This window comes from Perognathus longimembris, chromosome 5 (assembly GCF_023159225.1).
Source record: "Perognathus longimembris pacificus isolate PPM17 chromosome 5, ASM2315922v1, whole genome shotgun sequence".
NCBI classification, from domain to species: Eukaryota; Metazoa; Chordata; class Mammalia; order Rodentia; family Heteromyidae; genus Perognathus; species Perognathus longimembris.
In genome coordinates, this window is record NC_063165.1 from 48,436,785 (window position 1) to 48,460,627 (window position 23,843).

The 23,843-nt window shown below is 46.5% G+C and overlaps 2 protein-coding genes across 2 annotated transcripts in view; both read right to left on the reverse strand.

The window, feature by feature from the left end:
• The window catches only part of Sema5b (semaphorin 5B), a 129,069-nt gene extending 108,738 nt beyond the window's left edge, over window positions 1-20,331 (reverse strand). Inside the window, exon 1 of the mRNA XM_048346766.1 lies at window positions 20,195-20,331. The gene's annotated coding sequence lies outside the window, so the exon portion shown is untranslated. The remainder of the gene's footprint in view (window positions 1-20,194) is intronic.
• Kpna1 (karyopherin subunit alpha 1) overlaps window positions 1-23,843 on the reverse strand; it is a 596,817-nt gene that overhangs the window by 473,275 nt on the left and 99,699 nt on the right. The gene's annotated exons all lie outside the window — the stretch shown is intronic.

The following is a 23,843-nucleotide window of genomic DNA, read 5'->3' on the forward strand; positions in this document are numbered from 1 at the left end:
TCTAGGATAGAACACAGCAAAGCCAGAGCCAGGCGTATGCTTTGGCCATCTGTACTCTCACTCTAGATCCAGGTGGCACTGGCTAAGCATGCCTCCATTGAAAACTTGATTCTTCCGCTCATGGATATCAAGTCCAGTCCAAATCCAATGCTACAATTGTGCAATCCTACAAAAGTCCAGGCCACAGGCCAAATAGCAGAGCAGCCTAAGGAAAGATACAGAAGATGTTCAAAGTGACTGTTACAGTGTAATTTTTAAAATGTTCCCCTGTAATCTTAACTACTCAGGAGGCTGAGATCTGAGGATCATGGTTCATAGCCAGCCGAGACAGAAAAGGCTGAGAGACTCTTATCTTGAATTAACCACCTTAAAACTTAAAAAACCACCTTAAAGCTGTGGCTTAAAGTGATAGAGCACTAGTCTTGAGCCAAAAAGCTCAGGGATAATGAGTGCCTAGACCATGATGAGCTCAAGCCCATAACACCACCCCCCAAATCCCTATATTTACGCACATTTATCTAACTTATTAAAGAAGGATGGTTTAAAAGAGAATTTGAGCCAAGTGTCAGTTTCTCATACCTGTAATCCTAGCTACTCAGAAGGCTGAGATGAGGGGATCACAGTTCTAAGCCAGGTTGGGCAGGAAAACCCATGAGATCCTTATCTCCAATTAGCCACCAAAAAGCCAGAACTGTAAGTGTGGCCAAAAAAAAAAAAAAGAAAGCAAAGCTCAGGGACAGTACTAGATACTGAGTTCAAGCCCTAGTATCAAAAGAAAAAGAAAGAACTTGAAGCACAAGGTTTTGTGTAGTCAGATAGTAAATGTACACAGCAGTAAGTTTGTTAAGCAGAGACAAAACTGTGGAATGTCCTTCAGGGCAATAACACCAGAAGGTGTGAAGCTCTTTTGTGTTACACAGAAAGCATTTGCATCTATTAGGGAGACAAGAAAAACACATTTGTTGGCTGTGTTGAGCCTTGCAAGTTATCAATCTATAGGCTAGCATCTAACTTCATGAGGTCTGGCCCCTAACCAATGAAGAGTCAAAAGAAAGAGCATTCTTATAGACCATTAAAGAAGCTATGAGTTGGACCCAACTACACACAGGGACAGAAACCCAATCATTCTTTTGTCTTATTTCTAAATATTGAGTAAGTTTTCTCAATACTGTGGTTCTTACCACAGACTGTCACCTACAATAATCCCAGGATCACTGTCCACTTATTAGGTATTTATGCACGATGTAAATTCACACTTTTCAGTTGAGATTACACACTGAAATACTTGTGGGGGGAAATTTTCCATGATGTCTGGAATTTGCTTTAAAATGTCCCAAGAAAAAGAAAAGTTGAGGGAAGAAGATAGAATAAGATGGGTCCAAAGGGAGGGGCCCAGGGGAGTCATGTTTGACTCTTCTGTTGTAGGGTCCATTCAAATTATTTTCATGCTAACCATGAGAACAAAACAACTTCCTATGGCACTTATTAACTTCTCAGATTTGTAAAACCAACCGTGTTCACTGCATGAAGCATTAACTGTTTTGTTGTTGTTTTTGTTTGTTTCTGTTTCCCCTGCTTAAGAAATAAGCAGGTCTTGATTAAAAGATGACTGGTAGGTGGTCCAAAGATGGGATACTTGCATCCTATTGGCTGGACTTGGCAAGGCTGGATCCCATCTGAGGGAGGAGTAGGGAATGGGAATGGAAGGGGCTTAGTGCTCAGGGAAAGGGGAGCAGGGAGACAGCATATGGAACAAAAGGGGAAACTTTGCTTTGTCTTCTTTTTTTTTTTTTTTTTGTGGTGGTGGGGATTGAACTCAGGGCCTCACACATACTAAGTATGTATACCACTGAACAACATCCCCAGCCACAAGACTGGGTTTTGAGAGGACGATTGCTAACAGTGTCAACTTTGGGGGATAGCACAGGTGGAGCAGGTAAAGACCACACGTTGGTATATGAAAGAAAAAGCATAGACTACTCAGAGGCCAGCTAGGAAGGATTAATTTATTGAATAAGAGCCAAGTGGGGGCATGTTTGGAGGTAAAAGGAAGATATGGCTGGGGTCTTCCCTGAGCCCAAGGTTCAGCAACCAGAGTGGGGGCAGAGGCTTTGGCAGGAGTTGGGGAGACTAAAGCTGCCCAGGACTGAGTGTCATCAAAGGACAGCCATTGGGGCAGCATCCTGCCCCCCTATACTGCAGGTGTCCCTTTGATGTGGCTCTGGCTGCTGGGCGGAGGGAACTGGAGCTTCCCAGTGCAGCCTGCTCCATCAATGCCACCCAGTTTTCAATGAGGCTGCAGAAGACCTGAGCCAGTGGGCCCATGGCAGGGCAATTGCTCTGCGGACAGAGCAGAGCGGCTGGCAGGAAATCAAGGCTCAGTATTTCAGCTTGAGATGAAAGGGAGTTTTTTACCCAAACTCCTATCAAATGTACCCACACGCCTTTCTCCAATCCCCAGGGAGAGGGGTTTGAGACTCCCTGGCTTTCTTCTCCATTTCCTCACTTTCCTCTGGGGAAAAACACAGCAGGGATGTGGGGTGTAAAGAATGAGGCCTGAGGCTGAGGAAGAGTTTCTGTTCCTTCTACCTGTTCCAATTACCCAGCTTCGCCTATGGGTGCTGCAGAAACATCAGCTATCAGCAGTGCAAGGTATTCTGGACCCCTTTCTATGCCTTGTTGCTATATGTGGTCTCCGTGTGTGTGTGTGTGTGTGTGTGTGTGTGTGTGTGTGTGTGTGTGTGTGTGTGTTGGGGAGAGTTGCTATTCCATAGCTGCCCCACAAAGAACCCTGAGTCCCCTGATCCAATTTTCAGAAAACAACCTTCACATGTGGGGTGGAGGGATGTAAGGTCCACCCCCCGGGAGGGCGCCATACAGATGTCCCCCACCCCACCCCGCCTGTTTGTCTGCTCCCAGTATCTGCATTACCTAGGTAACTGGCACACTGGAGGCAGTTACCTCCCCCTTCTCTGAGGTCAAGTCCAATCCACCTGGCCATACCTCTCACTCCTGTCCTAGATAAGGCATGAGCCTCCAGTGGTTCAACCCTTCCCTCCCGCCTTGCATCATCTCTGCCATAGGCCAGCAGTTCAGGAATAACCTTTTCCCTCCTGCCTAAATATCATGTGGTGTTCTTCTTTATTGGCTACCTACTTTAATAAACCTTACAGGGTGCAGGACCTCTATACCCCTTCCTCTATAAAATGAAGGAGCCTTTGTGAGAGGAACACCCACATATTATAAGAAAAATGTGGAGACTGGGATGTTGTATGCCCTTGGATCTCTGTCAATTATTAGCACACTGGCTGAGGTCTCTGTGCTCTGTCCCTGCATGGAAGATGGAGCTCACTGCAGGATGACTGTGACAATCGCATGACAGAGATGGCACCAAGCACAGAGGGGAATGGCAGAAAGAGGTGACTGGTACACCTGCTGTTTGAGACCCTTTGGACAAACTCAATCACCTTTGATGGCAGAGCCTACAGGAATGGAGCCAGGATCCAGGGGTGACTCTGTGTGGGTGAGAAGCAGGGAAGGGCTCAGGAGGTTTGGAACCTCAGTGCTCAGGACCAGCGCTTAACACCCACAGGGCCCTGGATCTCACCCTGAGACCACACAGCAGCAGAGAGCAGAATATGGAATGTAGAACTGGAAGACAAAGGTTTAAGACCATTATGTTCTTTCTGAAGGACTTCTCCATCTCTAAAATGGGTAGAACAGGGGCTGGGAATATGGCCTAGTGGTAAAGTGCTCGTCTTGTATACATGAATCCCTGGGTTCGATTCCTCAGCACCACATATATAGAAAAAGCCAGAAGTGGCACTGTGGCTCAAGTGGCAGAGTGCTAGCCTTGAGCAAATAGAAGCCAGGGACAGTGCTCAGGGCCTAAGTTCAAGCCACAGGACTGGCAAAAAACAAAACAAAACAAAACAAAAACAAAAAAGAAAAAAGTGCTGGTCTCATAAAATGGGTAGAACAATGCCAAACTCAAAAGTCATTTGTAACTATAAGAATTAAATAAGATAATGTATGTACAGGGGCTTTTGTTTGGTTGGTTGGTTTTGGTATAGATCATGGGGCTTGACCTCAGGACCTAGGCACTGGCCTGGAGCTTTTATTAGCTTAAGGCTAGCTCTCTGCCACTTGAGCCACAGCTCTACTTCTTGGGGATCTTTTTTGGTGCTTAATTGGAAATAAGAGTATCAAAGACTTCCCTGCCCAGCCTAGCTTCGAACCATGATCCTCAGATCTCAGCCTCCTGAGTAGCCAGGATTACAGGTGTGAGCCACCAGTACCTAGCTATATACAGATTTTATACAACATTGGTCATACAACTCAGCAAAGGGAAGTTGTGGGAGAAGGAAATAAGGGTGTAAAAGTTCTTCAACAACTAAAAAAGGTGACCATTAGAAAAAGATGTCTAAGCTGGGCACCAGTGGCTCATGTTTGTAATCTTAGCTACTCAGGAGGCTGAGATCTGAGGATCAAGGGTCAAAGCCAGCCTAAGCAGAAAAGAGGGTCTTATCTCCATTAAACTACCAAAAAAAAAAAAAAAAAAAAAGCCAGAAGTAGAACTGTGGCTCAAGAGGTAAAGCACTAGACTTGAGCAGAAGAAGTTCAGGGGCAGTGTCCAGACCAGGACTGGTCCAAAAATAAAACAGGATCTGGCCAGGTGCTGGTGGCTCATGCCTGTAATCATAGCTATTCAGGGGGCTGAGATCTGAGGATCACAGTTTGAAGCCAGCCCAGGCAGAAAAGTCTTTGAGACTCTAATCATCAATAAAACTACTCAGAAAAAGCCAGAAGTGGCTCTGTGGCTCAAGTGGTAGAGTGCTAGCCTTGAGAAAAAGGATTTCAGGAACAGGGCCTAGGCCCTGAATTCAAGCACCAGGACTAGCAGACAGACAGACAGACAGACACACACACACACACACACACACACACACACACACACTCACACACACAAATGTCTGTCATATCCTCATTATTTAGCCAGAGCAACTGAAAGTGAATTTCTTGGGACTAAAAAGAGCAGAATAACAGCCCAGCCTAGGACATATGGGTATGCAAGACCATATTTGACAAATTAGATGTAGGGACATCAGGTGAGTCGGAGGTGAGGAAGGTGATGGAGCAGGTGAAAGGGTTGAGTGTATGAACAGGGAGGTTCGTGGAGGTAGTTGCTGTCAGAGCTCCATGGCTATTCCTGATCCTTGGTATGAGTGACAGCTTCTGGCCTTCTTCCCCACTTTGGCTCTTTCTTGAGTATGTGTGGAAGCTGCCACAATCCTGACACACACAAAAAAAATGTGGTCATTTTCTCAGATCTCAACTGCCCCTCCTGACTGAGGTCAGTTTTACCCTGGCTTCTCATCTGTCACCTGTGTCACCGTAAATAGACTAGGTATTGTCTGCAGACAATGAGAACAAGGGAAACTCACAGGTTGTCCTGGTAAACCCTGGGAATGGAAGTTTCCTCCTCATACCAGGAAGGGCCCAACCTTCTTCATTGTTCAGTGTTGCTCAACCAGAAGGGCTGGCTTGGCCATGAAGCCAAAGACACCCTGCAGGCATGGAGGTGACTGGAAACCTCTGTGGCCACGTGGCGATGGCAACATCTCCATATGCAGGAGCTGTGACCCCCACAACCCTAGTGCGCTGCAAATACAATCACTTTATAAGGTTTATGAACTTAAAATAAGGCAGACACAGACTGGACATAGAGTGACCTAGATAGTCCCTCTGGCCCCTGTTGGAAGTCAATGTTCCTAACCCCCCCCCCCCCCCCAAAAAAATAACCCACTAAATCTCTGAAATGCTTGAACCACCTTGATTTCCAACACCTCCTCCATGATCAAGTGCATTTCCCTTCTGTGTGGGAACTCACACTATACAGGAGCTAGAACTGGACTTTCAGCTCCCTGGAAAGATCCAATGGAGGAAAGAAAATGAAGCTCTGGTACATGGTGTCCTGAGTTCAAATGTTGCCTCCATCTGTTATATAGTTGTGGCATATTAAATAAACTTAACCTCTTTGAGACCTTTTCCTCCTCAGTAAAGGAGGAGCCCATTTCTCTCTGAGTGGTCTTAAATGAGGGACTGCCTCACAAGAAGTCTTCACACAAGGTAGTTATTATGTGGACACATAAAACAGATATCACCAGAATTAAAACCTGGGGCTGGGGGTGTTCATACATGTCTAGGGCTTCCTGTGCCCACCTCCCTATGCATCTACTTTTATTCTAACAGAATCTCTGGCTACAGGGAGGTCTCCCCACAGAAGATGGGAGTAGGGAAAACCCCTACCTCACCTCAGCTCCAGGCATCCCCACTCAAAGAGAGGAGTTTGTGAAGTGGAAATGCTTCAGACATTTAGCCCAGTGTGACAACCTCTGAGCAATCCTCTCTCTCAGCAGGACAGGGCTGTGAAGTGTAATTAAAGCCACGGGTTAATTAGGACTGGCAGACATCTTGCCAAGAGAAGACAACCTCCCCTTCCTCTTCCTTCTCCACTCCAACCCTCAAGAACTCGGTCCAGGCCACACCAGCGAGACCTTCATACATCTGGAGTCTAACTGAAATCCTCCCCTCACTCCAACGAGGCAAGGTGGGAGGGGATGTAGTGAGAGGGAGACTCTATCTAAGATGGGGTCCTGGTCTTGAGAGAGGGCAGGGCTATGAGCCTACCTCCAAAGAGGAGATGGTCTGAAGATGAGTTTCTATGTAGGATCTTACAGAATGGGGCCAAGGAAACAGGCAACATGACGGATAAAGGGAAGAGGGACAGAAAAGCCCATCAGTCCTACAGAAAGACTGATCCACATGGCTTGAAAGCCCAGCATCGGATCACTGGCAATCTGACATCCCCACATCTCAGCATGTCTCAGAGACTCCATCTGTAAGATAGGAGTAATAAAAATCATTTCCTACCTACCCTTAGGACTTTTATAAGCTAAAATGCATCTTGCTTTCTAAATGGCCTGCTACATGTAAGTACTCAGTAAACTAGAAAACCCTAACATACTTCATGCCTTTGGCAAAATGTTCACTCCAGGGTTGCTTCTTTCCAGGTCTTCTGACCTGGCCTTCTACAAAAGGCTTTGTTCTCCCTTAGCACTTCAGGCTGAAGATCTCCCCTCCACTCTGCAGAAGCTCAGTTTTGTTGGGTACCTCATGTTCCAGGCCCTTTCCCAGGTTACTTATTTTCAAAAAAAAGCAAAGTTTAGCCAGGCACCAGTGGCTCATGTGTATAATCCTAGCTACTCAGGAAGCTGAGATATGAGGATCATGGTTCAAACAGGCCAGGCAAGAAAGTCTGTGAGACTCTCATCTCCAATTAAACACCAAAAAGCTGAAAGCAGAGTTGTGGCTCAAGTGCTAGCCGAGAGAGAGAGAGAGAGAGAGAGAGAGAGAGAGAGAGAGAGAAAAGAAAACACCTCAAGGACAGCATCCAGGCCCTGACTTTGAGCCCCAGGACTGGCACAGAAAACAAATAAAAATAAAAACAGAAAGAAAATAAAAGAAATTCCATTCTGTTGTCACAATAAACCTCTGAAGCAGGTACAGTAGCCATTTTACAGATGAGAAAAATTGAGCTTCAGAGAGGAGATGTATTTTCCTCAAATCACAGCAAAAGTAAATGGTGAAGCAAGGACTCAAGCCCAGGTCTGTGTGGCTCCCAGCTTTTCTTATCACCCCACTTCCATACCACCTTCTTCAGTGGGGCATGATATCTTCACACAAGCATCCAAAACCCACCCCAGCCCAATCCTGAAGCATACCCCTCACCTAAGTACTTCACCCCAAGCAGCCACAAAGAAAAACAAAAGAGAGCAGGAGCAATTTCAGGGGAAAAGATGAACAGGAAGCCAGAAAGGATGCTAAAGGGAAGCTAAGATGGTGTCTGCAGACCTAGAAGGCTTCTCTGGCAGGTCCTGAGCTGACTCTGGCTTGGCTTCATTTTGTCTATCAGAATGTTGGACTCTGTGGGAAGGGGAGTTAGGGGCACTCTGAGCACAGGAGGGCCACGCAGAGACTGGCAGAAAGTCTGCCAGGGCCCCAGCTTCTCTGAATGTGTTCAAGCCACTTGGCCCAGACCCTCATTCCAGGGCAGTGGGAGCATGCAAACGAGGCTCAAAACAGAGGTGGGGGTCTTGCAGGAGTCCTGGCAGGATCCTGGCAAGCACTAGGGGAGATCTGAGAAGCCTCCAACAGGCCACACAGCCCTCACTTCCAGAAAGAGGTCTGAGGTGGATTTTGCAAACCACAGAGCAACAATACAATATGCTGTCTGAGAAAAATTCCTGTGGAGATTATAAAACAAGAGAGGTGGGCACTTGGACAAGATGCTGAGAGATCACAGGCAGCAGTGTGTGTTCAGTAATAGTCTTGTCAGGCAAAGCTCATCTCCTACTTTGACAGGGTCACCATGCAGTAGACAAGGGAAATGGGGTTTGCCCACAGTACTGATCTCGAACAAAACATCTGTCAAGCTCTTCATGAAACTGTGTGTAGAGAAAGGAAGCTACAAGGTGGAAGAATTAGCCAGACACACAGCTGGCTGCACAACCATTTCTAAAGGTACTTTCCGATGGGTCAAGATAAGTGACCTCTTGTATGGAAGTAGGATGCTGTGGGTCTCCAACCTATGTCACCTTGTTCACTATTTTATCAATCCTTTGGATCAATACACAGGCAGCTTTTGAAGCCAGGAGCAATAGCTGATATATGAGATGCCAGAAACAGTAACTGAAATCTCTCAATCAGCTAGAGAGGTACTCTGAACTTTTAACAAAGGAAAATAAATTAGAGAAAAACATAAAGTCCCAAACAAAACACCAAAAAGTTACAGCACTGTTACAGGATGAACTCAAATACTGAAGTTTTAACCTCCAGGACCTCAGAATGTGACTTTTATTTGGAAATAGGGGTATTACAGATGTAATTAGATAAAGTCATATTGGAGAAAGGTGAGAGCCTAAGCCAGAAGTAGAAGCATGGTCCAAGTGGTAGAGAACCAGCCCTAGTACTGCCCTCTCCAAAAAAGCAACTGAGTCAAAACAGAGGTAACAGAAAGTAAAGTACTTAGACTGCTAAGATATGCTGGTTAGACTTCATCAGTAGGGCCACATTTGATCTTAAAAGCCGCAATCTGAGACAAGTACAGTGATCTCAGAGATCTGAAATGAGAAGACAAACCAGAAGAAGACTAACAAAAGTGGGCCCAAGAGGCAGGTGGGAGGCATAGGACTGGGCATTTGCTAGCACCAGATGAAGAGATGGAGCTAGGAGGAAAAGAAACAGACTATTAGGAAGTGGTGGCACCTTTAAGAGATGGACCAAGTAGGAGGGTTTTAGGTCACTGGGGTAAGTCCTTACAGGGGAATCGTAGGATCTTGGTCTTTTCATCTTCTTTCTTCTCCTCTGACTATGAAATGAAATGGTTTTGCCATGGGCTGCTGCCACAATACCCTAACTTTCTAAAGGCCCAGAAGCTGTGTGCCCAACCAAACATAGGCTAAAACCTCCAAAACAGACATTTTCTCTTTTGATTTTTCTTTTCTCAGCTATTGGTTAGAGTAATGGGAAACTGACTACCTCATATCTTCCCACTATAAAGTCATTCTCTTTCATCTTACAGTTTCAAAAAAAAAAAAAAAAAAGCCAGGTGCCAGTGGCTCATGCATATAATCCTAGTTACTCAGGAGGTTGGATCTGAGGATCATGATTTAAACCAGCATAAGCAGGAAAGCCCATAAGACTCTTATCTCTAAGCCCCCCAAAAAAGCCAGAAGTGAAGATATGGCTCAAGTAGTAGAATGCTAGCCTTGAGCAAAACAACTCAGAGACAGCAGAGAGCACTCAGGTCCTAAGTTCAAGTCCTAGTACTGGGACACCCACATACACACACACACACACACACACTGAAGTGAGTACTCCATCTTAAGAACCACATAGAGATAGAAATACACAGCTGAGGTGGTCATTTGTTTCTGAGGCAAGAAGAAAAAAAAAAAAAAAAAGCCAAGCAATAGGAATACCAGCCAGTGCTGGAAAGAAGTTTTCTCCATTAAAACTCATGGGGTGGGGGGGTGGCATTCTCAGTTTTCCAGCTTCCAATGGTTTTCAACTCGGGACTCTGCTGTTTCTGCAGTCAGCTACCATGACATGACTTCAATTGTTTTCTCTCCTTCCACCAAACCTTGGTAGGCTGAGTTTTTCTGATGTCACTTACTCTCCACTGACCACCCTTGAACTGGTCAGGATCTCCTCTAAAACCCTTGTTCAGAAATGAGCATGGAATGGCCCAGGACAATCCATCCTGGGTCTTGCATTTTCCTAAGTGACATTAAAATGGTGGTTTGAGCAACTTAATCACCCCATTGGCTTTTGCGATGCCTGTGCACAATTAAACCCCTCAAATCATTTTCTCAGGATCTCAGCCAAGTTGGGCCTGCCCCCGTTCCCAACCCCCTCAAGAGCCTGACTAATTAATTTCTGCAATCTAAATGCAACTTTCCATCTGCCCTGGTAAATTTCATCTTAGCTTAAACCCAGCATTCTAGTCTGTTGAGATCATTTTGGAATCTTTATTCTGTCTTTTATAGGAACTGCCCATCATAGCCTTGTCATCAATAAATTTGATAAACTCACTTACTCCAGTTTCATCTAAGGCATGGATAAAAATGTGGAGCTTCATTTTTTAGAAGCTCACCTGCTACAACCATCTTTCCCTTGGGAAGCCCTAATCATATGACCACAGTTCCCTAAATCAGACTTCCTACAGTTTAAGGAAGGTCTCTGGGCATATCATCTCTTTGTTCTCTTTTATCAGAGCATTCTGTCATATTACCTAGTTCTTGCATACAGTCAGAATCAAACCAGAAGGGCAATTTTGGTTACCATTTCTCAACCTTTTTAGCAATGAGAATATTACAAATGCAAGAATACAAGAACATATTCAAGCCTGCACTCTAAGGATGTCTTGTTGATAGCTTTATAATCCATCCCAACAAAGTGACTTCCAAATATTCTGACTTACCTGGGAAGCTATAATAGAGCTATATCATAATTTGGACCTGTTGCAAGGTAAGCTGGGATCTTGGCAATTGGTCAGTGAGAACAAAATAGGTTATTTGGAAAAGAGGTGATAGACATAAGCAAGGAAGCTAAAAGGACAAGAAAGCAGGCATGATAGTGCCTACCTGTAATTCTAGCACCTGGGAAGTTGAGGTGAGAAGATCATGGGTTCAAGGCCACCCTGGGCTATATAATGAGACCTATCTCAAAAGCAGACCTATTTCAAAAGTGAAAACCAATCCAGGCATGGCAGGTCTCCCTCAATCCCAAAGATTGGGAAGATTATTAAGGCCAGCCTGAACACAAAGTTAATAAAACCCCATCTCAACCAATCAACCAGCCATGATGCGCGTGTGATCCCAGCTACAAGGACGATAGGAAGATTGAGGTCCTGTACAAAACAAAAAACACACACACAAAAAGAGATCCTGTCTAAAAATAACTTTAAACAGGTTGGGGCTGTCCCTCAAGTGGCTGAAAGCTTGACTCACAAGCATAAGATCCTGAGTTCAAATCCCAGTAAAACAAACACACACAGAGGGACAATGTTGACTAGCATCCCTCTTCTGCCATTTGCATGTGAGAACTAACCCTGTTCTGCTAGAGGAAGGCATAACATAAGTCCATGAGAAATTAAGGAAACATCTGTAAACAACCTCTTAATACCACCTAAGAGGATGGAGAAACACATATGTAGTAGTTAAGCGTGTAGGTCTTAGGTTTAAACCTTAGTACTACTTCTTATTAGCTATATGACCTTAGGCACATTGTTTTATCTTTTAAGGTTTTAATTTCTTTGTGGGAAAAGTAGAAACAAAAATAATGCATGAACACTAAGAGAAAGAATGCAAATAAAAAGTTCAGCACACTGCCTGGTAACAGGAATAGCACAGTAAACAATAGCTGATATAAGAACAGGCACCCAGTACCGATAGTCAAGGATCGGAAATAAAAAGAGCAAAGGGCTGAAGTGAAAGAAAGAACTAAGCAGGCTGGAGGTCAAGGACAGTTGAGGCTGAGAGTTCACTTGAAGACCAAGGAAGCATAATGTAGAACTAACCTGTAGGTGAGCCTGAAAATGAGGCTAGAAAAAAGATGAAAGAGAACAATGGAAGGGGTGACACTGATCAAGATGTACTGTACTTGTAACTTAACTTCTAGAATTGAAACCCTTTCGCACAATTACTTAATAAATAAATAAAAAAAATTTTAAGAATGAGGCTAAGTCAAGAGCCTCTGACTTTAGATCAGAGAGAGCAAAGAAATCAGCCTGAATCCTCAGAGTTCAGTGAAAATGAATTGCTTTTTCAACAATAAATCTAAAGCTTATTTTTGCTATAGGAAGTCAGTCAAAAATGTTCATAATGGTCCATATTAAAAAGGAACATAAATATTCCACTTCAAGAAATCTATCCTGAGGAAATAATCATCAATAGCACCAAAATTTATATACAAGGATGTTCACTACAGCATTATTTATAACAGTGAAAAATGGCTTCTAATCTAAATGTCCAATCACAAGAGTTTGTTAAATAAATCATGACCAATACATATGATGGAATACAAGCAGCCATTAAAATGTCAATTTTAGAAGAACATTTAGGATATGGAGAAATTATCCCAATGTGTTGTTAAATGCAAAAGGCTGCTTATATAACAGTCCAGATTATATGATCACAATTTACTTACATAGATATCTAGAAGGAAATGTACTACGGTGTTAAATGGATATGCATTATTTAAATGCTTTTAAAGGAAAAAAATTATACTAGGAAGGAGCTCCAATCATCAGTTTGTAATAAAAAGTCATTTAATTCAGAACATGGGAATGGAAACAGTAGCTATGATGGAATTGCCAGGAACTGTGCTTGTACCAATGAGAAAGGACCTGTGTGGAAGACTGAGGCTAGGAGATTCTATATGTCATTGGTGTGAAGGCAGATGGAGCCTGAGAAGGATGTGGCTCTCACCAGGGCTGCATATCAACACACACACACACACACACACACACACACACACTAGTCCCCTGGCTTCTTCCTCAGGGATTCTGACTATACTGAAGTCTTGGAAGGGACTGTCATGCATATTCTTATGAGAATTCATGAAGCTGGTGTTGAGGTGGACCAAGGCATGATGCTTTCCTGTATCCAGAGGTACACTAGACACTGCTCACCCTGAACAGTCAGCCTGGGTCTGATGTGAACACAGCACACAAAGTTTCACTCTAGGAGCTGGAGAGATGTTGAAGAGAAACATGTGCCCAGAGGCATCTGATCTATGCAGGACAATTACCCTCAGCCTTGATGGGGGAAAGGGAGCCTGTTTGGGAGACTTGTTACAAGGACACAGCTCTACATTTACACATTCCTGATGGGACCCAGACTACCAGCTGAAATGATAGGCTCTATGAAAGAGAGAAGGAAAGGAAACTAGGATCCTGGGAAACCTACAGGGATTTGAACTGGCATAAACAGGAACCTGTGGTGTTTTCCTGTCCGTCCTGCTTTTGGAGAGAGGCACACACCAGTCAACAATATGTAGACCTGGAAAGTATTCTGCTTTGGGTGGAGGTGGCCTCCCTGCGAGGAATCCTACCTTCCCCAGGTCACCTTGAGGGAAAAGAAGCCCAAGGAACCAGCTGCAAGAAACAAAAGTTGGTATTAAAATGATAAGATCTTCCAGCTTCTCACTCCAGATATAGAATTACTCAAGGCACCAAAAGAAGGGAAAGAAGGCCAGGGCTAGGTGCTTTGCACACAGGATCTGTCTATCTTTGAATAATTAAGAGACAACTACAGCTCTTTTGTACTCCTTTCAGCAGGGATCCTGGGAGGCCTTCAAGACAATGACTACAGCAGCAAGGAAGGAGCTTTGGCTCTAGTAGACCAATTGGGGCTGGCAAGTAGGGATGGATCTAAATGGCTCCTTCACAAGCTTTTTCCTTGAAGCTGCCTCCTGGGCACCCTCATGTCAGCTCTGGCAAAGAAATAATCTGCAGAGAATCCAATGACCAAACTGTAATGTACAGCCTTACAAGGCATTGCATCTATGTATGTGTGCATATTCCTATGCCCACACATATAGACCTCAATAGTAACACCTGGACATATATCACACTTAACCTTCTGAGTGAGTTTAGCTCAGGCTGAAGCTAAATAGGGAACATGCTTTCTTAAATGCAGCTACTAGCAACCAGGTGACTCCCTAATATGGAAGCTGGAAATGGACCTAAGATTAAAGCATTTCTTCCAAATAATCTATACAAAAAAGTAAACAAAACACTCCTGAAAATCAAGAATTGACTGCAGGCTCCACTCAAAAATCTGTGACTAAAGGGTAAAAAATGGCCATAGGCTTCATCGTTTTTATAGATGAGAAATCTAATGGTTTGGGCAGAAGCCTCCCTGCTATCTCTGAGTACCTGAAACCTATCTCTTCTAATTTGATTCTCAGGGCATGGGCAGAACAGATGGTCACCAGCTATCTTCCAAAACCCAACCTTTCTCATCACAGAAGATGCCAGCCGGAGATATAACTGGTTTACATGCAAAGATATTCCGATAATATCGACAAGGCTTCAAATTCAAACGAGTTCCATGTGCAAGTCTGATTAAGTCATCCTTATTAAAAGCAGATCGATGAGGGCAGTGTCATGGTGGGACTCAGCGCATGCACCATTGCCTTTATAACTTCATGTGCTCAGGGAGAGCCCAACAGAATCCTCGTCCTCCTGTTCCATGATAGACAGTGGAGGAAATGACACAGACCAACTGTTGGGAAGTGTGCCCAAGGTCAAAATTCTCCAAGCTCAGTGGGCTCTCCTACTTTCCCCAGCAACAAATGGAAAGCCGCCTCCTCCGCCTCTTCCTCCTCCTCCTCCTCCCTCTCCTGCTCTCCCTCCTCCCTCCTCTACCCTCTTGTTCATTCTCAAGTCATCAAGTCAAATAATTTCATATCAGTGAGCCCTCCCTGCTCATGTTAGGATTAGAGGGTACATTCTGCAAGGCTTAGCAATTGCATCTCTCATACTCGGAAAAGCAAGGACACTAAAACAGAAGGGAAGGAAAGTAACATGGTAGAGCCACAGAACACACAGCTCCCTTCTCTCCTTTTGGTTTTTAGAACTCTACACCCAGCTGGAACTACTTGCCACTTTCTAGCACTCGAGCAGGTTGTAAGGGGAATGTCTCAGAAGGAGAGTCCTGGAGGAGATCCGTCTGACATAAGAGAATGGCATATGCAGATATTTTTCCAGATCACTTCTTAAAGAATCAACTCCTCAGCTAAGCAGATGTCATCAGAGAGAGAGAGAGAGAGAGAGAGAGAGAGAGAGAGAGAGAGAGAAATTTACAAAGATCATTATACCAGTGAAAATTTAGGTGTTGTCTATAGCTACAGAAGGTTCCATTCTGTCAATTCCACAAAACTCCTTTAGTCAAGACATTTACTTTGGGCTCTTGTCATACATTTAAGGCCAAATGAATTAAGCATTGTCATAAATTTAAGACCAACTTAGTGATGAATTCAAATGCAAAGATCTGAATTTTTTTAAAAAAATTATGCGGTAGAAGTATCACACACACACACACACACACACACACACACACACACACACACACACCACATATCATTAAGAAATGCTAACAGGGGCTGGGGATATGGCCTAGTGGCAAGAGTGCCTGCCTCGTATACATGAGGCCCTGGGTTCGATTCCCCAGCACCACATATACAGAAAATGGCCAGAAGTGGCGCTGCAGCTCAAGTGGCAGAGTGCTAGCCTTGAGCAAAAAGAAGCCAGGGACAGTATTCAGGCCCTGAGTCCAAGCAAGCCCCAGGACTGGCCAAAAAAAAAAAAAAAAAAAAAAAAGAAATGCTAACAGGCTAGGCAACTAGATGAAGCAAAAGATGAGCCCAGAACCCACTAGATTTCAATTCTTCAAGTATAAAGAACCAACACTATCTCCCAATTGTCATCCTCAGATCTCCAGATACCTGGCTTTGTCTACATCACAGGTAGAAGTCTTCAGTCACACTTGGCCTGTGGGAAATCTGAAGCACCCACAGAGGATTTGGATCTAGAAATAGAATCTTTGCCCTCTCAGCCTTCTTCCCAAGTCCATTGGACAAGTCCATATTACCTGTCAAATCATCCAGACATACCTACAGGCGAACATGCACAGCAATAAATTCTATCACATACATAGAGACAATAGTGATGACTGTGTTCTCCTAAGCACGTTGATTTACCTCCACGTTAATTTCTTGATCAAAGACAAGTCTGGTCTACATTATCTACAGCTGCTAGCCGTGTCTGACCCATAGTAGGTGCTCAGTAGATAAAGAGCACACCATCTCATCTCATCTACCCTGATCCACACAATAAAAAGAAACAAAACAAAACAAAAAACACATAAGGATCATAGGAAATATCTGGCTACCGCAGAAGGACCTGTGGCAAGGCACCAGAACCCAGCCCTGGGTCCTTAAAAGCAATATAATAATGTGTTGTGCATTTCTAATCAAGGATCTTGTTCTTTTGCCCTCTGTGTCTATTCTATTACTCAGTCCTCAGTGAAAATAGTGAATTGGTTGACTGATTGGTAGTGATCAGGGCTGCTATATCATTGATTTTCCCTGTGGCATATAGGAGGATAATCAAGACTAAGAATAGCAGTGTCATGGTCAATGTTCCAAATAATTAGACCCAACAACATCTTCTTTCCAAATACACATATTTCATTCAACTTGTTAGCTGATCTCCCAAAACTATCTACCATTCCTCTACCCCCCTTTCTAGAGATCCTCTTCTCTGCTTTAAGCCTTACATTCAGGGCTTTCTGGATGTTTCTTGAGATCCCCAATGTGAAGTTCCAGTCTTTCCTCAACTAATCACAGAATAAGGCTTAGCTACAACAGGGGAAACAAAGAAGCCATAGTCAGATTTGTTTTCCTTTCTGTGAAGAACCAGTTGGGTACCACCATACCTACTGAGTTCCTAGTAAGAAGGCAATTAGGACAACTAAGCTCCAGTCTTTTCCCTACATCTGGAACCTAGTACCAATCAATGGATGTAAAGTGATTATATTTGTATAAGATGACTCCTTGACCTAAGAAATTTACCATCACTAGGAAGAATCTTAGTGGGCCTTAGAGAGAGGTAAAAGCTAAGAGATATTTCAGTTAAACCCAAAGGCACAAGGAGACCCAATAACATATACAAGCAGGATAGATATATTCACATCTTAGAGTGTTATTTTCTAGGTCTATAGACAAAAGGAGTCAGATGAATCAGTAACTACAAGCTTTGTTCAGACCACTTTATTTGGCCAGTCTGACTTTGACTACCTCCTTGGCTAGTCTAATTGCCTAATCAACACATTGTTACCTCTCTGCTTTCTGTAGGCATTTGAGTTTGTGATTCCTGACATGGGTGACCTCCAGCCTTCTCCCAACTTTGAATCTTAATAACTAATAAAAGGGCTGTCAAATAAGCCCACAAATTCAATCTCAGGCAGAAAAATGACTGTGGTTCCTCTAGACTCGATGAGGAGGAGGAGTAATTCACCGAATCAGACTGTACTTCTTAGCGTCTCTGTCTTTCTAATCTGCTTCTCCTGATGAAGTAGGTCCTGCCTAGGTCCTTTTCCGGCTCCACCCTCCCTGTAACAGGATGCTGGTGGGGAATGGGGTGCTGGCTCCCCTTTCTCAGAGCAGAATCAACAAGCCCAGCTCTGTCCCAAGCAGTCTTTAGCCAGTCTTCTCCAGAGACATCATTTGGCACCAAGTCCTTGCTGCCTTGCACTGTCCATGCGTGCACCTATTCATGGTCTCGTCCCCAAATGTAAGCTCAGGGGATACAGGTACAAAAAGCAGCATCTCTGAACAGGTGCTCAGCCCTGCACCTATTAAATTGAGCACGGTATATCACATGCAGTAGATACCTGAGGCCCACAGTGACAATGTGACTGTTACCAGCTCTGGAGGAGGAAGGCTCTGGCATTTACTCCCTGCAAAGAGAAAAGACTGGAAGACCTCCCATTCCTTCCCAAACTGGTGGTGGTAGCTCACTGTTGGTGCAGAAAGGAGTTGTGCTGGCCTGTGCTCACATCTGTGCGCCCTCTCTCTCTCTCTCTCTCTCTCTCTCTCTCTCTCTCTCTCTCTCTCTCTCTCTCTCTCTCTCTCTCTCTCTCTCTCTCTCTCTCTCTCTTCCTTACACACACCTTTGCAGACCAGGCACAGCGGAAGGCTGCCTCTACTATACAAACACCTTCTGGGTGATTTACCCACCCCTTCCCCTAAGCTCAAAACCATTCTCCCTTCTGTGAAGGACCAAGTGACAATCTCTCTCTCTCTCTCTCTCTCTCTCTCTCTCTCTCTCTCTCTCTCTCTCTCTCTCTCTCTCCTCCGCCCCCCTCCCCACCCCCCAGCTTTGGTATTTTATCCTTTCCTTCTCTGCTGGAAACCTATGTTTAGGGCAGTGGTTTCTTTCCAAGCTGTTTCCTAATCTCTCTACCCTTTTATCTCTAGTTATGGGGTCTAGTTCCAAGACTCAACTTCTGCCCCTTCCTCAAGGTCACCGATCCCAGCTCAGAAAAGGCTAGAGGCCACTTCTGAGTGCCAAAGAGAAAGGCAGAGAGGGTGAGGTTGAAGAAAGAATGGGAAAGGACAGGTTAAATGATAAGGAGGTGCAGGAGGGAGCACAGTAGCACGAGAAGCAGAAAGAATGGGGATGGGGTGGGGGCTGAAAAAGGGCTAAGGGGAAAAGATGGAGATTGGGGCCTAAGAAGGTAGAATCCTGGTGGGGTCTAAACACAGGCAATCTTCCAATCCAACAATCCCATTCCGTAGGCCAAGAAGGCGCAACCCGTAAGAAAAGTGGGCTGCCCTCGCTGGCTCTGTCGCGGGCCACACATCACCGAAAACTGGGAGGGAGAGGATCACGGGGTTGGGTCCGGAGCCCAGGGACCACCTCTCCCCCATCCAAACTCAGTGCTTCTTCCCGTACAAACTCGCGACCCACTCGTGCCTGGCGCTGCGGGGCGGAAGGATGACCTGAGGACCAGGCCACCCGAGGGAGGACCGGAGGGGACCAGTACGGCACTTCAGGTGGTCCCCCTCGCTTAAAGTTTGAGGTAGGCTAAGGAGCCAGCTGCGCTCGGCTGGTCCTCTCAAGCCTCTCCTCCCAACCTCGGGTCCAGCGACCACTTCCTTCTCGGCTCCCACTGACCCCCACGCTTCGGGTCCGTCCCCCCCACCGATCCCCTTTCTAGTCTCCATCCCTCCCGGTGGCCGAGCGGCCCCCGCTCCCTCCCTCCGCGCTGGATCTCCCGCACGACGTGAGCAGAAAGTGAATGGGCAGCCCCAACCACAAAGACAAATTACCATGAGAAAAATAAATCAGGAAATCGCCGTTGGCGTCCCGGGTTCCCGCCGCCGCCGCCGCCGCACCCCGCTTCCCCAGCCAAAACCCCAGCGCAGGGCCCCGGGGCCCGGCCATCCAGGGCCAGCAGGGCAGTTTGGGCTCCTCCGGGATGGGGGCGGGGAGTAGGGCGCAGCTAGGGTCAAGGTATCCTAGAAAGGGGGGTGTGGGGGCTGGGAAGAACCTAGGTGAGGGCACCGTCGGCAAGGAAGGGACGTCTCCGCGCGGGAGATTTCACACTCCGTGCCGACCACGCGCCCGCACTCTCGCTCCATCCACCGCGTTTAAGCGCCGGCCCGCTCGGAGCCTCCACCACGGCCCAGTCTCCACGCCGGTGTCCCGCTCGGTCCCCAGGCTCTCGTTTGTCAGTCCCCTCCTCTAGGCCCCGGCCCGGGTCCGCATCGCGATTCCAGCCCGAACGCGCGAGTCGCAGCCGACTGGAACCGGGACCCGGAGCCGGCGGGTGGTGGGAAAGCCGCGGCGCGCCCAGGGCGTCCAAGCCGAGGTGGCGGCCGGCGGCTCCAGAGCCCAAGGGACCCCCTCCCCCTTCCCCGACGCCCACAGCTCCCACAACCTGCCTCCAACTTGCCAGCGCCCCCAGACCTCCACGCCTAGACCCATCCGAGTTGCTGAAGTTTGCAACTTGCAGCACCAGCCCGCGCGGGGAACGCGCCCGGAACTCGCGGGACTCACCTCCCGGCTGCACGCGCAGGTGCCCGGTTCCTGGCGGCCCAGGACTCCCGGCCGGGCGGAGCGGAGTGGCGATGGCCAATGGGAGCCGGTGAGCGGGCCCGTCTGGGGATGGGGCGGTCGCCCCAGGAGGGCTCTCCCACCCCTACCCGCCAACCCCGGGCCTCAGCGCAGCGCGCAGCGGTGCAGTCCGGACCCCAACCGCGCCGGCGGCGCCCCCGGCTCCCGCCAGCAGCCGCTGGATGCGCGGCCGACCCACCCGGCTCCGCGGAGCTCGGCTCTGGCACCAACCCCCGCGCTCCAACTAGCTCCAGACCCCGCGCGCCCGACAGAGCAAGGGAGGAGGAGACGGAGGGAGCGGGAGGGAGGGAGGGCAGGCGGTGGGGGAGGAGTTGGGAGCGAGCGGAGAGGGAGTGAAAAGGAGGAGGGGGTTGGAGAGGACCCGGCAAGGCGGGCGCTTCGCCCGCCAGCCTCAGGCGCGGAGCGCGAGGGGGCGCCACGCATCCCCTCCGCCGGGCCCCCATCCCGACCCGCCTTGGAAGTGTTACCAGTGGGGGACACAACGTCCCCCTCCCTCGTCTAGTCACCACTCTGGCGGTTTCACCCCGGTGACTGAGCACTCGCCACCTTTTGCTACACCCCCACCCCCCTTACGGTAGGTCCTTGATCACCTCTATCCAGGACCACCCAACCCTCAGGACCAGAGGAAATTCTTTCTCCTCCCTCCCCACCCAACTTGGCTACCCAATTCCCTGCTAGGTAGAACTGATCTTCCTGCCTGTAGATTAGAAGAGGAAAAAACCAACAACAGCAACAACAACAACAACAAAAACAGGGAGATCTGTCAAAAAATTTCAGTAGTAAGAGTAAAGTGCAGCTCTGGGATGGACTAGAAAGCCCAAAGTACCTGACGGTGATTACCCTGGCAAGCTGTACCTTAATTTCCTTAGCTGTAAACTGGGGTTGGTTGACAGGAACCCTACAGAAGGGCAGAGGATCCAGCCCTACAGAAAGAAGAGCAGAGGATCCAGGGAATAAATAGCATCAGGCACGCTGGAGGGCATCCAAGAAATGAGTGATCGAGAAGGAGGTGGAGTGTTCCGATGGAAGCTTTAGCGCGATCACACGGAGCAAGGCAAAATTGTTTACAAGTTTAAATGATCCAGTGTTCCTGATGGCTAGGAGGAGGGAGGAGAAATCGTAGCCAGCCAGCCTCAGGTCCTAGATGTTGGGGCTGCAGGAGTTATGGGAAGGGAGCCCTCTTCTGAATAAAGAGGGTATTAAAAAAATTTTTTAAGTGATCTAAGAAATTAAAAAGTGAGAAAGACAAAGGACCTAAAATCTTAAACAGAGACGTCTGATTGTAAGATAATCAAAGAGAACTGGGAAATAAAAGTAGGTACCTCGAGGGACAAAAAAAATATTAAAAAACGTCAAGAGTATGCCACAAATTAGAATAAAGTCCCAGTGAAGCGTTTTACATAACAAAATTCCGAGTAACTGAAAGCTCAGGTAAAGCAGCAGGGAGACAGTAAAAACTCCAGAGAAACACTCCCTTCTCAGCAGCCTACCTCCGCGTGGAGGCCAGGAGCTGTGTGTCCAGGAAGAAGGGATGGGAAGGATCTGTGCTCTGAATCCAAGAGAGGCGTTTAAGAGGTGCTGTAAAAAAAAGAAAAACAGTGCCAAGAACTCAGAGATTAAAAAAAAAATTCCTAGGGCAACAGAAATTATGAAACTCATGGGCAGAACGGAGCAGATTTTGCAAAGATAAAACCCATTCTGGAGGGGAGGAGGAGGAGGAGGAGGGGGAGGGGAGGGGGAAGGAGAGAGGGAGGGGGAGGAGGAGGAGGAGGAGGAGGAGGAGGAGGAGGAGGAGGAGGAGGAGGGAGATTCGTAGAGTAGCCTATCCATTAAATATTGGGGCAAAAACCTACTTGAAAGAGGCAATGCCTGGACCTGGACTATATAGAGAGGTCAATCATACCATGTTACAGACAAGGACAAGGAGATCTGGTTATCTAGGATGTGCATGCATTTTGATGCTCATTCTGGACTTCTGCTACTCTGAGCGCTGCCTTTATCCACCCAACATCCATCCCATTCACTAGGGACCACAATGGGCACAGGTTTTGTCACTGCAAAGCTAGAAATGTATGCAACATAAACACCTTTAATTAAAAAAAAAAACGATGACAGTATTTCGTATACTGCAGACAAGGAATGAGCAGAAGAGTGTCCCATTTGTCCCATTAGAAAGAAGACAAATGCCTTCTAGGTGGTTCTGTCTGCCCTGCAGCTCTCTACCTTGAAAGGCATGCAAGATACTCTTCCATCCATAGTGTCTCCCCAGCCTTCCCCCACCCCCACCCCTGTCATTTTCTCCTTCTTCTCTTCCTACCCCTGACTTATACCCCTTCCTCCTGGCTCTCATTCTCTTTTTTATAAATGAGTAGAGGAGGGGATTGGCACAAGAAAAGAAGAAAGGACACCTGGCCTAGAATCGCCAGGAAGGAAACCTTCCTCTTCAAGGAAAAAAAATCAAGCAGGAGAGACAGACTGAGGAGCCAAACACTGGGCTAATTCATCTTAACTGCATCCTACAGTATTGTATTGATTAGCCATGATTATTCAAGAGCTCTCAATACAAGAGCGCTCCAGACACCCAACATTCACAAAGGGACAGTTTCCCCACCAGCCTGGCTCAGCACCTGTTCCAGACATTTTTTAGTGTTTTGCAAATCCAGTCTGGGGAGAATCTCTGAACCACTGATTTGGAACAAAACCAAGAGTGCTATTCCTATCCCAGCAGCTCCTGCCACCTTCCTTAGACCTTGGCAATAACCTGTGCAATAATTACTTCTATTAGGAGAAGTTCTCCTCCTCTCCAAGACACTGTTAATTAAGTCATTTGTAAATACAGTAATTAATACAGAATTATCCAAAACAAACAAGCTAAAGAACAGTGAGTATAGGGGTGGGCAGGAGCTCTTAGAATTCACTCTTAACCTAGAAATTCCAAACTTGAACTGAGGTTCCAAGAGATTAAAAAGTAGATATTCTTATGCTCAAGGGTGACAATGACAGGAGCACAAGGCCCACCCCAGGGCATTTCCTGAATAATCTTAATCGAGCTACTTCTGAAAAATAGAACAACATCTCCCAGGAGAATCTGTGTGTGTGTGTGTGTGTGTGTGTGTGTGTGTGTGTGTGTGTATACAAGACTATGTACAGTGCAAGCACAAATCTTGCCTTATGGCCTAAAACAAACAACAGCCAGCCATAGCGTGATAGGTAAGAGAGAAAATTAAAAACAAAAGGACAGCAATCACTTATAATGTCCATATCATTTCTTGGTCCCATAACTGTCTGTTCAATCTGCCTAGGGATGACAAACTAAAGAAGCAAATTCCTATCCCAGGAGTTGCTGTCACTTTGGGAACCAAAAGCACATTCAGTTTAGAGGAACTGAAGTGTCACTGCATGACAGCTTTGTCATTGTCCCCATCCCCAACTAATATGAGAAACCTTCCTTCCTTCCTTCCTTCCTTCCTTCCTTCCTTCCTTCCTTCCTTCCTTCCTCCCTCCCTTCCTTCCTCCCTCCCTCCCTCCCTCCCTCCTTCTTCCTTCCTTCCTCCCTCCCTCCTTCCCTCCC